This window comes from Stylophora pistillata, chromosome 4 (assembly GCF_964205215.1).
Source record: "Stylophora pistillata chromosome 4, jaStyPist1.2, whole genome shotgun sequence".
Taxonomy (NCBI): Eukaryota; Metazoa; Cnidaria; class Anthozoa; order Scleractinia; family Pocilloporidae; genus Stylophora; species Stylophora pistillata.
The window spans coordinates 11314638-11328291 of NC_142522.1; positions in this window are offsets into that span (position 1 = coordinate 11314638).

Genomic DNA, 13654 nt, shown 5'->3' on the forward strand with positions numbered 1-13654 from the left:
TAGATGCTTCAGGTCATTATCGGAGACACGTGCTTTAGTATCATAGTATGCCACACATAAATAAATTAAATGATAAGGACTTTGTGCAAGGTCTTCTGCAATGAAACATTACTGGAGCCAATATTGGTCCTCACGCTTGGGTACTCTACTGTATAAGTATCTGTAGTTTAATCGTAAAATCCGAATCAATGATGCTTTTAATCTTTTACCTTCGCTTACCACTTACGGTTCACTGACTAAATAGAGCAACTCATTTTTCTGGAACTAGTATGATCTTTTTCGCATCACTAGTTGCTTCCGTAGCGGATAAAATTGTATAATGCAGACTGATCTTCCGTATGGTTTAGAACGCTTAACTAGAATAAGATTTTAAAAAACATTTTTAAGATCGTTCTCAAAGAATATTTTTATCTACATTCCAATCCCACCTATGCTCCGTTTCATTGATGTCTATCAACATTAAGATGCACTACATTCAGATGCATTTATTCTCAAAAGCATTCAGCCACGAAAATTGCCGGATTGACGAAAACTCGGCCACCATCTGAAACGGACCCAAAGGATGCAGATTTCATCGTTTACAGAAAGGGAAAATTTCGATATTTTTAGTTTATGGAGGATATATAAGAGCTTATGAGGAGAAGATTATACATCAGTAACCGAGGAAACCTTCATAGATACCTGTGTGCGATCGCGAGAAGACGTAAAAGAATCACAAAATACAAAATGTTCATCAATTCAAAACAGGTGCGGTTATTATCATTTTTTTCTAAACTCGATGTTTTCTTTCAAGTTTCTACTCTACTGAGGAAATGAAATGAAACTTTGAAGACAGGAACCATCTACTGTAGCCTCCTCCGTCCAAAATAACATGTAAACTTTATAGTGATTCAAGAACTGATACAGTTTTATTCGACCTCAATTAAATTTGCACTTTCCTGTGCATTTTCCTATTTCCAGATTGTCCACGCTTTTACAGTCGCCATGTTTTTGGCTCTGTCACTTGGTTCCTTCGACCTCGTGGATGCCAACCCACCTTCTTTCTCGCCTGGAAATGGAAAAGTCGATTGTGACGCAATACAGAGACAAATCCTCGCTCAAACACCTCTGGCTTTATCTCATACCAACTCGAATACCGACAGTATCAGATCTCTTATTGTGTGCAACAAAATTGTAACATACCATACTTGCAAGAAACATACAAGCTGTGGAAATTCCGTGCGTGTAATGCACGATTTCGATTGTTTTCCAAACAACGGCAAGAGAGTCATTAGCTGCGCATTTCCAAGTACCTGCTGCTAAAAAAAGGGATATCAAAGGAATGAACAAATGTCCTGATAATATATAACAGAAATGATGAAAAATAAAAGTGCAACTTTTTATAAAATACATATCAAATAATGGGGTAAAGTGATTGTAATACTACGAAATGTAATTTGTGAAGAATTAGCGAATTAAGAAAATGTACTTTAAATTTCTTTTGTAGACGTTTTACATGTAACTCTAATAACTGCGCGAAAACTTTAGATCGAATGTAGCAAATAAAGATCAATGAACTATCAAAATTTTGTATTAACTCAGTTTTTAGTTAACAGTCATTCTATTTTGAGGAACATTTAACAATCATTTGGCCGCCAAAGCGAGTGTTTTCTACCTTTCAATGTCAGGCCTCTCGTGTACAGGTTTTCGCGGCCACTACGGAGCACCTTACACCATATTCGGGCATCATCTTAGAGTGCCAGTTTTGAATAATAAAATAATCAATGAATTCTCTCTTTGAGAGAAACATAAAATGGTCAAGTAATGAGTGATTTATTGTGGACACAGAAGATACCGATAGGATCACCTCTGACAAATCGAGATACGTTTTCCACAAAACCCTTTCAGCAAAATTCAATAGGGCTCATTTAGTGTTATAGCAGTTGGCGCTTAAAAGAAGGAACAAATATTTGGTTAATCATGAAGCAATACTAATTGCACTGAGAATTATCAGTGATTTGAGCGCTCTTGAAAAAGTTGAAGAGATTGTATACCATGGAATGATGAGCAGTACGGGTCAGAATTTGGTTGAGAAAGAAAAGCACCAAGATAAGATTGGTCAAAACTGGATCTGACTTTTTTTTTGTAATGAACTTTCGACAGAACTTTAGACTTATAAGTATTGTAAAGAGTCAAAGAGCTAAAGTGGATATGCTGCATTAGTTTGACGTAAAACAGTTTCATTCGCTGCTGTCGTTAACATCTGGAGATGAAATACCTCATTACTGATATATGAAAAAATCCCTTACGCCAGCAGCCCGACTGAAAGGAATCTACCATTCCCAATAACATTTAAGTACACTGAAATGATTATAGCAGCATTTATACTAGGGTTTCTATTCTGCACTAGGGATGCGATGCAGTATTCAAAATTAAAAGTGAGACTTTATTACGCTGCAGAGCAATGCACAGAGACTTAAGCTACGCATGTGAGAGTTGTCTGAAATCACCGAGGTATGAAAATCAGTGTACTTCATGAGGTTCGAAACTGTCTTCAGTAATGAACTTTTTCTATTTTGAGACTTGCTGGGACAGGCCACCACAAACTCTTAAAGGCTTGAGATGGTTGTTTTTTTTTTTTTTTTTTTTTTGTTTTTACACCCGGTTTAAAATCTAGATGCATTTTTTTGCTTTACATAAGAGCAAAACGGTTCATTCATTCACACTTTACGTTTCCTTTCTTCTTTCGGCAATTTGTAGTCAGTTCCAGTTTAGACAGGCCTCAAGCTAAAATAGCTTATACCTTGGATCATAGATAAAACTTTCGATAACGTAGAGGGAAAAAAACGCCTCTGACCATTTTTTTCCTAAAGATCTTAACTAAGCACAGTAATTGACACATCCCTAAACTAAATACATCATATAATCTAATATCTCTACAAGGTTCGCCGACAGGCAGGGACACCGCAACATCTTGCGCCAATTACTGCGGGCCCTGTAAACCCACCCATCCCACCCAGGAGAGGAAATCCATCACACAGTAATCTCGTGTGTGGGAAATTAACGTCTCCTACCACCAACCCTGTAGGAGACGGGACCTCCATTTATTCGTCCCTATCCGAGAAGACTAGAATATCTAACTATTTATTATAGAAAGGACGGTTACTGCCGGTGTATACATGCAACGCACGACTTTACTCATTGTTTTCTTCAAAACGGCAAATAAAGCCTAAATTGCGGGTTTCCCATTACCTGTTGCTAAACAGATCATACAAAGTTGATAAACAAATGTCTTGATGATATATTGCAGAAATGATAAAAAATAGATAAAACATATTATTTATGCGCATAATCCAAATGTTGATATCACGGACATCAGTAACATGTTAATGTACTTTGCTAAGTATAAGTGCAAATTAAAAAAAAATGTACTTTGATATTCCCTTGTAAATCTTTTTCAGTAAAATGTTATGAGAAAGTATATTTTTGCACGAAAATAGGGAGAAAGTTGGCTGTGGTCATCTAAGAGTGTAATTCAGTGAATAGTTAATTTTACAACTGCGTCGTCGACACTCCGATAAAATGGCTGCTAAAGTAATAATTAATTATGGCCTCATTGTCGCCACTAACAAATCGATATACTTTCTTCAAAGAGATCTTGCAGCAAATTCTAATTCGGCTCCCGTACAGTTTTAGCGTTTAGTATTTGCACTTGAAGACATAACAAGTCTTGGGCGAATTACGCAGCATTTTAAATCGCTCAGTAAAATTATCACGGAAACCTCAAGCAACTTAAAACGTTAAAGAGTTGGCATATCATGATTTGATATACAATACAGGACACTAATTGGTTGAAAAGGAAAACGCCAAGGTAAAACTGAGAGTATTAGATAATTTACGTAATCAGGCTTCGACAGAAAATGTAATGGTCTCCGTATTGCGAAATCAATTAGAATCTGCAAGAGTACATGTAATTACCCTATTTCTTGACTGCACCAGATGGCCCTTTATATGTCAGAATAATCTATACTACTAAGTGAAAGGGGCACCAGGCAAACGATTGTAAAACCCCGTTCGATCTAAAGCAACCGGGGAGAGGACAATAGATTCAATTTCGTTTATGATTCTACGTTATGTGTCAACCAATGACAATTATCGATTGCATTCTCTGCGAAAATTGGGTACTTTTGCTTCCTAACACAATTTCCACGCCTTTCTTCAGTTATCCTTTCAAATGTTGGTATCAGAAACTTGTACACAGACTTAGGTCCACCTTTAGCAGTTTTTTATCAAATTTCCAACTTTATAAAATAATAACGAAGAGTTTCCAGTGAAAAGATGGTAGCGGAGATGTCGAGCCTTGAAGCCTTGAAGCTCGGAATTAAAAAGGATGCCAAGCAACTGACGTGTGTGGAACCCTAAGATATTTTGACATCAATTCTACAAATATTAGGATCGATTATACTCGGTGAAACATAAAGAAAAAGCTACTGCATCTAACTGTAAAAAAAAATATCTGAAAACCTTGACTTCAACAACCAGTTGAACAATTTGTACTTAAAATACGTCGGCTTCCTTTTTCAAAAAGGTATCTCTATAATCTAAGGTTTGTTTTAGTAAACCCGACTCAGTTACTGATTTTATGACATCTTCCTTCACGGAATATGTCCTTTCTTCTTTTTAATGATAGTGAGAATGATTTCTGACATGTAAATTATTTAGTTAATGGTTTAGTATCCCTTAACTAACACTTTCGAAAAGGAACGGTTGTGGAAATTATGTATTGTTTCACTGTTCGTTGCAAACAGTTATTCTATAATTACTGATTGATTTTAAAAAGTATCTATTCTTTTGTTGTTTAGTATCTAATATTTTGCTTGTGTAGTTTTTAGAGAAAATATCCTCTATAACTCTCCAAAAGCCCGTAATTTGTTCGAGTTATTTTTAATCATTCAGTCATCAAATTCCTGCTTAGCGATCAAAGTATATACGCATTCGCTTTTGGCCATACACTGTAAACCAACGGCTTTGAATTCTTCGAAGGTGACGTTGAGTAGAGAACTTATCTCAGCCCTATACTTGTTATCGAGCTGATTTCAGTGATTGTTGCCCATAAGCACTTTTGTTCGAAACTAGTACTTTATTGTGATCAGGTTTCGGTGAAAAAAATTTTTTGTGGTCTACGTAATGTAAACTTCAAGTCCGAAAGCTAATGTGGGTATGCTTCACTGGTTTGACGTAAAACACTGAGTTACGTTCAGTTAAAAAAAATTAGCATTCGTTAACAGATTGTCGATGAAATACCCCGTGACGTACTTAATGATAAAAAACGTCTCACTCCAGCGACACGACTGAAAAGACTTGACGACCATCAGTGGCATATAATTATTACACTGAGCTTCAAATTGTCCATTTCAGAGTTTCTATGTCTTACTGGATCCATAACACAACTGCTATCATTATTATTGATATAGCTTTCGTATTCATAAATATGTATAACTCGAACGATCAATTTGCCAAATCTACGCTTCATTTTCGAAGGTGAAACGCTTTGACTAAAAAAAAATGTACCGAATATATATTGATTTTGCAAACGTAGATGATGACTCTATAAGACTCAATTGCTATTCTTATTTTCTACAAATAAAAATAAGAGTATTCAGAAAAACAATGTCACCCTAAACAGTTAAAATTAATACTTCTCTTCAAACCTTTGCAGTTGTTAGAAACTCGTTCCTTTCATATGGCTAGTGACTATGAAATTTAACCTTTTAGGTTCTAATCAACTGCAACAAGCCGACCGAGAAATCATTGTTAAATCATATCATTATATAACAAAAAAATGAACTTCTTCCCGACTATGAAATAAAATTACGTCTAGTTATGTACCCTTAATTGCAGGAAAATATCCGACAATGGGCTAAGATTCGAAGATTTATCATAACTTTTGCGTATGATCATTTGATTTAGTCTTCTCCACTTACCGTCTATTTCTAGTAACCAAAAAACTTAGAAAATATAATTGATGTTGAAATGATCCTGCGTTTATTCTGTAAGTTTACCTTGTTTAAGTCAGGTCAGTTCAGTCTACCCCAGAATTCTTGTATTTGACCATATTGTCCTACTAAGCTTTAATTTTACTTTTACAAATTGTACGAATTATATAACTATCACTTCTCATCTGTAAATTACATGCAATCAAAGAACTACATGACGACTGCGATTTCTTCTATACATGACGAGAAATCGAATTCGAAATGGCGGCGGAACATGCGCAGTGTGAAAGATTAGCTTTTAATATGGTTGCTGTACAAAGCTTTCTGTGATAAATAATAAAATGTAGGTATTTGTTTGAAGATAAAGTGGATAGTCATAATGCTCACGTCTAAATCATCAAAAACAACGTAAGCAACACTCACAAGAATTCCTCACGATCCCCCGATGTACTTAAGTTCGGCCCCGGACGGCCTTTTTTTTTTAATTCTTATGGCCTCTCTGATGCTTCAAATCCGCCTGTGTTTACCATTATCCATGTCTCACCACGCCGATGTAAGGTAGTGTTTTCAAATTGCCCACGTCAGAACGTGTTCTATAATGATCGATCGTCCGTTTGAGACATATCTCAAAGCACAGAGAGCCATTTATGTTCGGCCGAAATAGCTGATAAAATCCCGTATTTCATGTTTTTCCAGGTATTGACCTCTTTGGGGAAATAAGCGCTTGTGTAATCAAAAAATTAAGTCGAATTTGGTGCAGTCTAGAAACTCACATGAAAAATAGCCGCCATCTTTGAAGGGCTTTGTAACCTAGTTTTATTAGCGGATTTCCGCTGTACTGAAGCTGTTCATCGCATGGAGTATTGTGCTAAATTCCGATCTTATGAATTATGCATGAGTAACATAGTTCTAGTTAATTACATTTCTTGTTGCTCAATAAAATCTTTAAAATCCTCTGACCTCCAAAATATAGTAATCCTTTATTTCAATTAAAAATTGTCTGATAGACCCCCATTACAAGCATTTTTGAAGTGAAGTTTAACGTATATGAACTGTAAGAACTCTCCCCAAACTAAACCTACTTTTTCTTCTTTATGAATGGGAGTGAAACTATCTGAAAAGCTAAATATTATTCATACATTTAATTAGTATTAAAAATCATTGGCTGTCCACTTCTGATAGAAAAACGATTTGAAAATAGTATTCCAGAACGAACATTTTCGAAACGGAACAGTTCTAAAAGTTGTATACAGGCCATTGATCTCTCACTGTCTGTTACAGACAATGAATTTATTAAGAAGTTTATACACAACTTAATGTTATTCTATAATCACTTACTGATTTTCAAAAGTTCCTACACTTTTTATTGTTAATTGAGTTCCAAACATTTGCTTGTGCAGTTTTTTAGGTCTTTTAAGGAGTGTGTCCTCTCTAACTCTCCAAAATGTACAATCTATTCGAGTTGTTAATATTTCAGTCGTTGAACCCCACCGAGTCCTGATAAGCCATCAAACGATATTTTTAAGGTGAAAACGCCCACCCACTTTTGAATAATAAATTTACTTTGAATTCTCTAACGGTGACGTTGGGTAGAAAATTGAAACTAGCCTCATTTTGTTTTTGAACATTAATTGTTGCGTATCAGAAATTTTGCTCGGGGCAGTTTTCTTATTATCCGTGGCATTACAGGAAGATACATCTTTAAATAACTTACTTCCCGTTATGAGATGAAACAGGCGAAAGAAAATGAGGGAGCAGGTGAAATAAATGACCTCATTCAGTAGTGTGGAGATGGCTTTCGTCATTGGAATTTTTTTTAACATCCTTAATTCCTAAACTCCTTTCCCTTTGCGACAGTTTGTGTGATATTCACTCTTTGAATGGTACATTAAATGACATCTTGGAGAGGGAGTCATTTCTAAATATCAGCAACAGTTACGAATAACTTTTAACTTTCATAATTTGACTGACCGGCAGAAAACAAAAACGAAATATACGACGACCAATAATGGAAGGCAACCTACGTTCGTTAGCCTTTCCATTTATTTTTATCCGATGGAAGCTCATAAAAAGAATATTGTTCTAATACCTTGGGCACGATTGATGATGGTCTAAGGAGTTTCCTAGTATTTGATGTAGTCCGCTGGTTTCCTAGCCAAACTTTAAATTGTAGTCCTTTGCCCGTTCCTCAGTTTCAAAAGAACTAGTCTCTAATACAATAGCTTAACTACAGATGTTTCAGGTCATTATCGGAGACACGTGGTTTAGTATCATAGTATGCCACACATAAATAAATTAAATGATAAGGATTTTGTGCAAGGTGTTCCGCAATGAAATATTACTGGATCTATTGCAGGTCCTCAGGCTTGGGTACTCTAATGTATAAGTACCTGTAGTTTAATCGCAAAATCCGAATCAATGATGCCTTTTTTACCTTCGCTTACCACTTACGGTTCACTGACTAAATACAGCGACTCATTTTTCTGCAACTGGTATGATCTTTTTCGCATCATAAGTTGCTTCCGTAGCTGATACAATTAAGGAATGCAGACGAGTCTTCCGTATGGTTTAGAACGTTTCACTAGAATAAGATTTTAAAGAAGATTTTTGAGATCGTTCTCAAAGACTACTTTTATCTACATACCAATTCCACGTATGTTCCTTTCATTAATGTCTATCATCATCAAGATGCACTCAGATGCATTCAGGTGCATTCATTCTTAAAAGCATTCAACCACGAGAATTGATTGACGAAAACTTCGCCACCATCTGAAACGGACCCAAAGGATGCAGATTTCATCGTTTAAAGAAAGGGAAAATTTCGATATTTTTAGTTTATGGAGGATATATAAGAGCTTATGAGGAGAAGACTATAAATCAGTAGCTGAGGAAACCTTCATAAATACCTGTGTGCGATCGTAAGAAGACGTAAAAGAATCACAAAATACAAAATGTTCATCAATCCAAAACAGGTGCGGTTATTATCATTTTTTCTAAACTCGCCGTTTCCTTTCAAGTTTCTATTCAACTGAGGAGATAAATGAAACTTTGATGAGATAAATCATCTACTGCAGCCTCCTCCGTGCAAAATAACATGTAAACTTTGTAGTGAGTCAAGAATTGGTTTTATTTGACTTCAATTAATATTGTACTTTCCTGTGTAATTATCCTATTTCCAGATTATCCACGCTTTTACAGTCGCCATGTTGTTGGCTCTGTTACTTAGTTCCACTGACCTCGTGGACGCAAACCCACCTTCTTTCTCGCCTGGAAATGGAAAAGTCGATTGTGACGCAATACAGAGACAAATCCTCGCTCAAACACCTCTGGCTTTATCTCATACCAACTCGAATACTGACAGCATCAGATCTCTTATTGTGTGCAACAAAATTGTAACATACCATACTTGCAAGAAACATACAAGCTGTGGAAATTCCGTGCGTGTAATGCACGATTTCGATTGTTTTCCAAGTAACAGCAAGAAGGTCATTAGCTGCGCATTTCCAAGTACCTGTTGCTAGAAAAGGGATATCAAGGAAATGAACAAATGTACTGATAATATATAACATAGATGATGGAAAATGAAATTGCAATTTTTTTTTAAAACACATATCAAATAATGGAGTAAACTGACTGTAATAGTAGGAAGTGTAATTTGTGAAGGATAAGCGAGTTAAGAAAATATACTTTAAACTTCCTTTGTTCCTCATTTTACATTTAACTCTACCAACTGCGCGAAAACTGCCAGAAAGATGGCTTTGATAACCGCGATTTCTCCACTTTAGATCGAATGTAGCAAATAAAGATCAATTAACTATCGACATTTCGTATTAACGCATTTTTTAGTTTACAATCATTCTATTTTGAGGAAGATTTAACAATCATTTGGCCACCAAAGCGACTGTTTTCTGGCTTTCAATGTAATGCCTCTTGTGAACAGGTTTTCGTGGTCCCTAGCACCTTACACCTTATTCGAGCATCATCTTAGAGAGTGTCACTTTTGAGTAATAAAATGGTCAATTAATTCTCTCTTTGAGATAACGATAAAATGGTCAAGTAATAAGTGATTTATCGTGGACGCATTGAGAAAATACCGATAGGATCACCTCTGACAAATCGAGATACGTTCTCCACAAAAACCTTTATGCAAAATTTTATATGGCTCATTTAGTGTTATAATAGTCGGCGCTTAAAAAACGGAACAAATATTTGGTTAATCATGAAGCATTACTAATCGCACTGAAAATTATCAGTGTTTTGAGCGCTCTTGAAAAAGTTGAAGAGATTATATACCATGGCATGATGAGCAGTACGGGTCAAAGTTTGGTTGAGAAAGGAAAGCACCAAGATGAGATTGGTAAAAACTGGATCTGATTTTTTTGTAATGAATTTTCGACAGAAATTTAGACTTGTACGTATTGTAAAGAGTCAAAGACCTAAAGTGGACATGCTTCATTAGTTTGACGTACAACAGTTTCATTCGTTGTTGCCGTTAACATCTCGAGATTATGAAATACCTCATTACTGACATATGAAAAAAACCCGACTGAAAGGAATCTACCATCCCCAATGACATTTAAGTACACTGAAATGATTATGGGCAGCATTTATTTTAGGGTTTCTGGTCTGCACCAGGGATGCGGTGCAGGATTCAAAATTAAAAGTGAGACTTTTTTAGTCTGTAGAGCAATGTAGTAGTCAACGCACAGAGATTCTAGGTACGCGAGTGAGAGTTGTCTGAAATCATCAAGGTATGAAAAAACAGGTTTTAAACTGTCTTAAATAATGAACTTTTATTTCCTTTTTCCATTTTGATACTTGCTGAGACAGGCCAAATCAAACTCTTAAAAGCTTGAGATGGTTGTTTATTTTCTTACACCCGGTTTAAAATCCACAGGTATTTTTTTCGGTTCACATTTTTTAAGAGCAAAATGGTTCGTTCCACACTTTTCTTCTCATTTCTTCTTCCGGCAATTTGTAGTCAGCTCCAGTTTAGACAGGCCTCAGCTAAAATAACTTATACCTTAGATCATACTCAAAATTGTCGAGAACGTAGAGGAAAAAACTTGTGACCATTTTTTCCTCCCATAAGTCTAAAAAGGTATGCGACGCTATTCATCCACACTTTTGTAAAAATGCACTTGTTATGAAGAGTTTCGCTTCAAAACAGGAAGTAATAAATGTTAAATACTGTACTTGTAATGTCAAGGATAACTGGCTTCATGCCTCCAGCCAAAGTGTTAATGTGGCATACACAAAATACTCGAAAAAAACAGGGCTAGTTTGTCTCGTCAGTTCCCCCAACCCTTCATAAGATGATGTTCAACACTAATTGTTTATCAAATAGAGATGGACATCTGAATCAATTTACAAATGGTGAAGTTGTGATAACGTAAAAAGCTATTTTTGAATTTCTTTTTATAATTTTAAATATAATTGAGTTATTGCCTCCAGCTAAAGAACTGTTAAGTCTTTGGTTTCAGTGCGCGAATTCTTCTTACTATTCCAATGCTGGCTTAAAAACCCCTGCATTTGATATGGGCAAAGGCGATCGCCGTCTTAATAACAAAGACAATATGTAATTCTTTAAATGTCTTGATAGATACAGAATAAATTTTGTTTATATACAGAACCAAATGTAAAACAATGTCAACGATTAGGAGGCGACAATGGCCAATCGTCACTTATCGCATCCGTTCCGAAAATACTCATTCAGAGATACTGATTTCCCTACATTCAGGATTAAATGGAATCAATTAGCCTTGCTGTTGTCTGAAAGCAACCTTAAGTTACTAATTACGACAAAATGTTATAAAGAGTGTTGAAACTTTTGAGGAAAAAATATATAAATGTATTTTTAGCGGAGATGCAAAGCAAAATTACAAAAAGCTTATCAAGGGTGAAGTTTGTATTAGAAACAACCAGAAGTTAGGAAAAAAGCAAGGGTCCCTGCTTACAAGAAGAGGCCGAAGAAAAAGAAACATGGTCGAGTTTATACGACAGGTAAGATTTTGTCCTCTTACTTTTTCTCTTTTTTCTTTTTTGTTAAGCAGAAGCTTCACACAAAAAGGTGAGCGAGTAAAGAAAATGATAATCTCTTTCTTTGACTTTGATTGGAACCTATTGAATCTTGGCAGATAACCCGTATATATATGGTGGCTTTCATCAGTAATCAGACAGTAAATAGTATACGGGGAAACTCTTAATTCGCCCTTTATTTTTTTATCAATAGGGACTGCTTTTTGTTTTTTCCTTCTCGGATCGATTTCAGAGATGAACATCATTTTATTTAAGAAGACCTTTACTAAGCACAGAACTTTACGCATCCCTAAACAAAATACATCATATATACACATGAAACAAAAAGCCAAATATTTTTCTAAACCACTGTGTTTTCTGTGTTTTTTTTTTTTATTTATTTATTTTAGATTGTTTTTGCCATGATGTTGGTTTTCTCACTTAGTGCTATTAACCTCGTGGACGCCAAAACACCGTATTTCTCGCCTGGAAATGGAAAGGTTACTTGTGCAGCAATAAAGGCACAAATCCTCGCTCAAACACCTATCACTATGACTGATCCGAAGTCGCATAGTGACGGAGCGTTCGATCTCTGGTTGTGTGCAACAAGATTCTAACACACCACACTTGTAGGAAACGCACGAGCAGTGGACGGCTACTGCCGGTGTATGCAATGCACAACTTTACCCATTGTTTTCCAAAAAACGGCAAGAAAAGCCTGTATTGCAAGTTTCCCATTAGCTGTTGCTGAACAGATCATATAAAATGGATAGACAAATCTCTGAAATGATGAGAAGTTAGATAAAACTTATTAATATATGCGCACGATCTAAATGTGGATATGACGGACATCGCCGACATGTTAGTGTACTTTGCTAAGGATAAACGACAAATTAAAAAAAATGTACTTTGATATTCGCATGTATATCTTTTTTAATAAAATCACGGTGTTGAGAAAGTATATTTTTGCACGAAAATAGGTAGAAGGATGGCTATAGTCATTCAAGAGTGTAATTGAATAATTAATTATACGATTGCGTCTTTGACACTACTGAAGTAATAATTAATTATGGCCTCATTGAGAAACCATCAATATGGTCGCCACGGACAAATCGATATATATTTTCTTCAAAGATATCTTGCAGCAAATACTAATTTGGCTCCCCTGGAGTTTTAGCGTTCGGTGTTTGCACTTAAAAGAAGCAACAATTCTTAGGCGAATTACGCAACATTTAAAGTCGCTGTTAAAATTATCACCGAAACCTCCAGCAACTTTAAAACGTTAAAAAGTTGATATATCATTGTATGATATAAAATAAAGGCCGCTAATTGGTTGAAAAGAAAAACACCAGGATAAAGTTGAGAGTATTAGATAATTTGTGTTATTAGGTTTCGATAGAAAATGTAGTGGTCAACGTATTGCGAAATCAATTAGAAGCTGCCAGAGTACATGTAACTACCCCATTTCTTAACTGGTACAGATGGCCCTTTATATGTCAGAATAATCTATACTACTAAGTGAAAGGGACACCAACCTAACGATTGTAAAACCATGCATATGTTCGATCTAAAGCAACCATGGAGAAGACAATAGATTCAATTTGGTTTATGATTTTACGTACCTAATTTATCAACCAAAGACAATTATCGATTGCATTCTC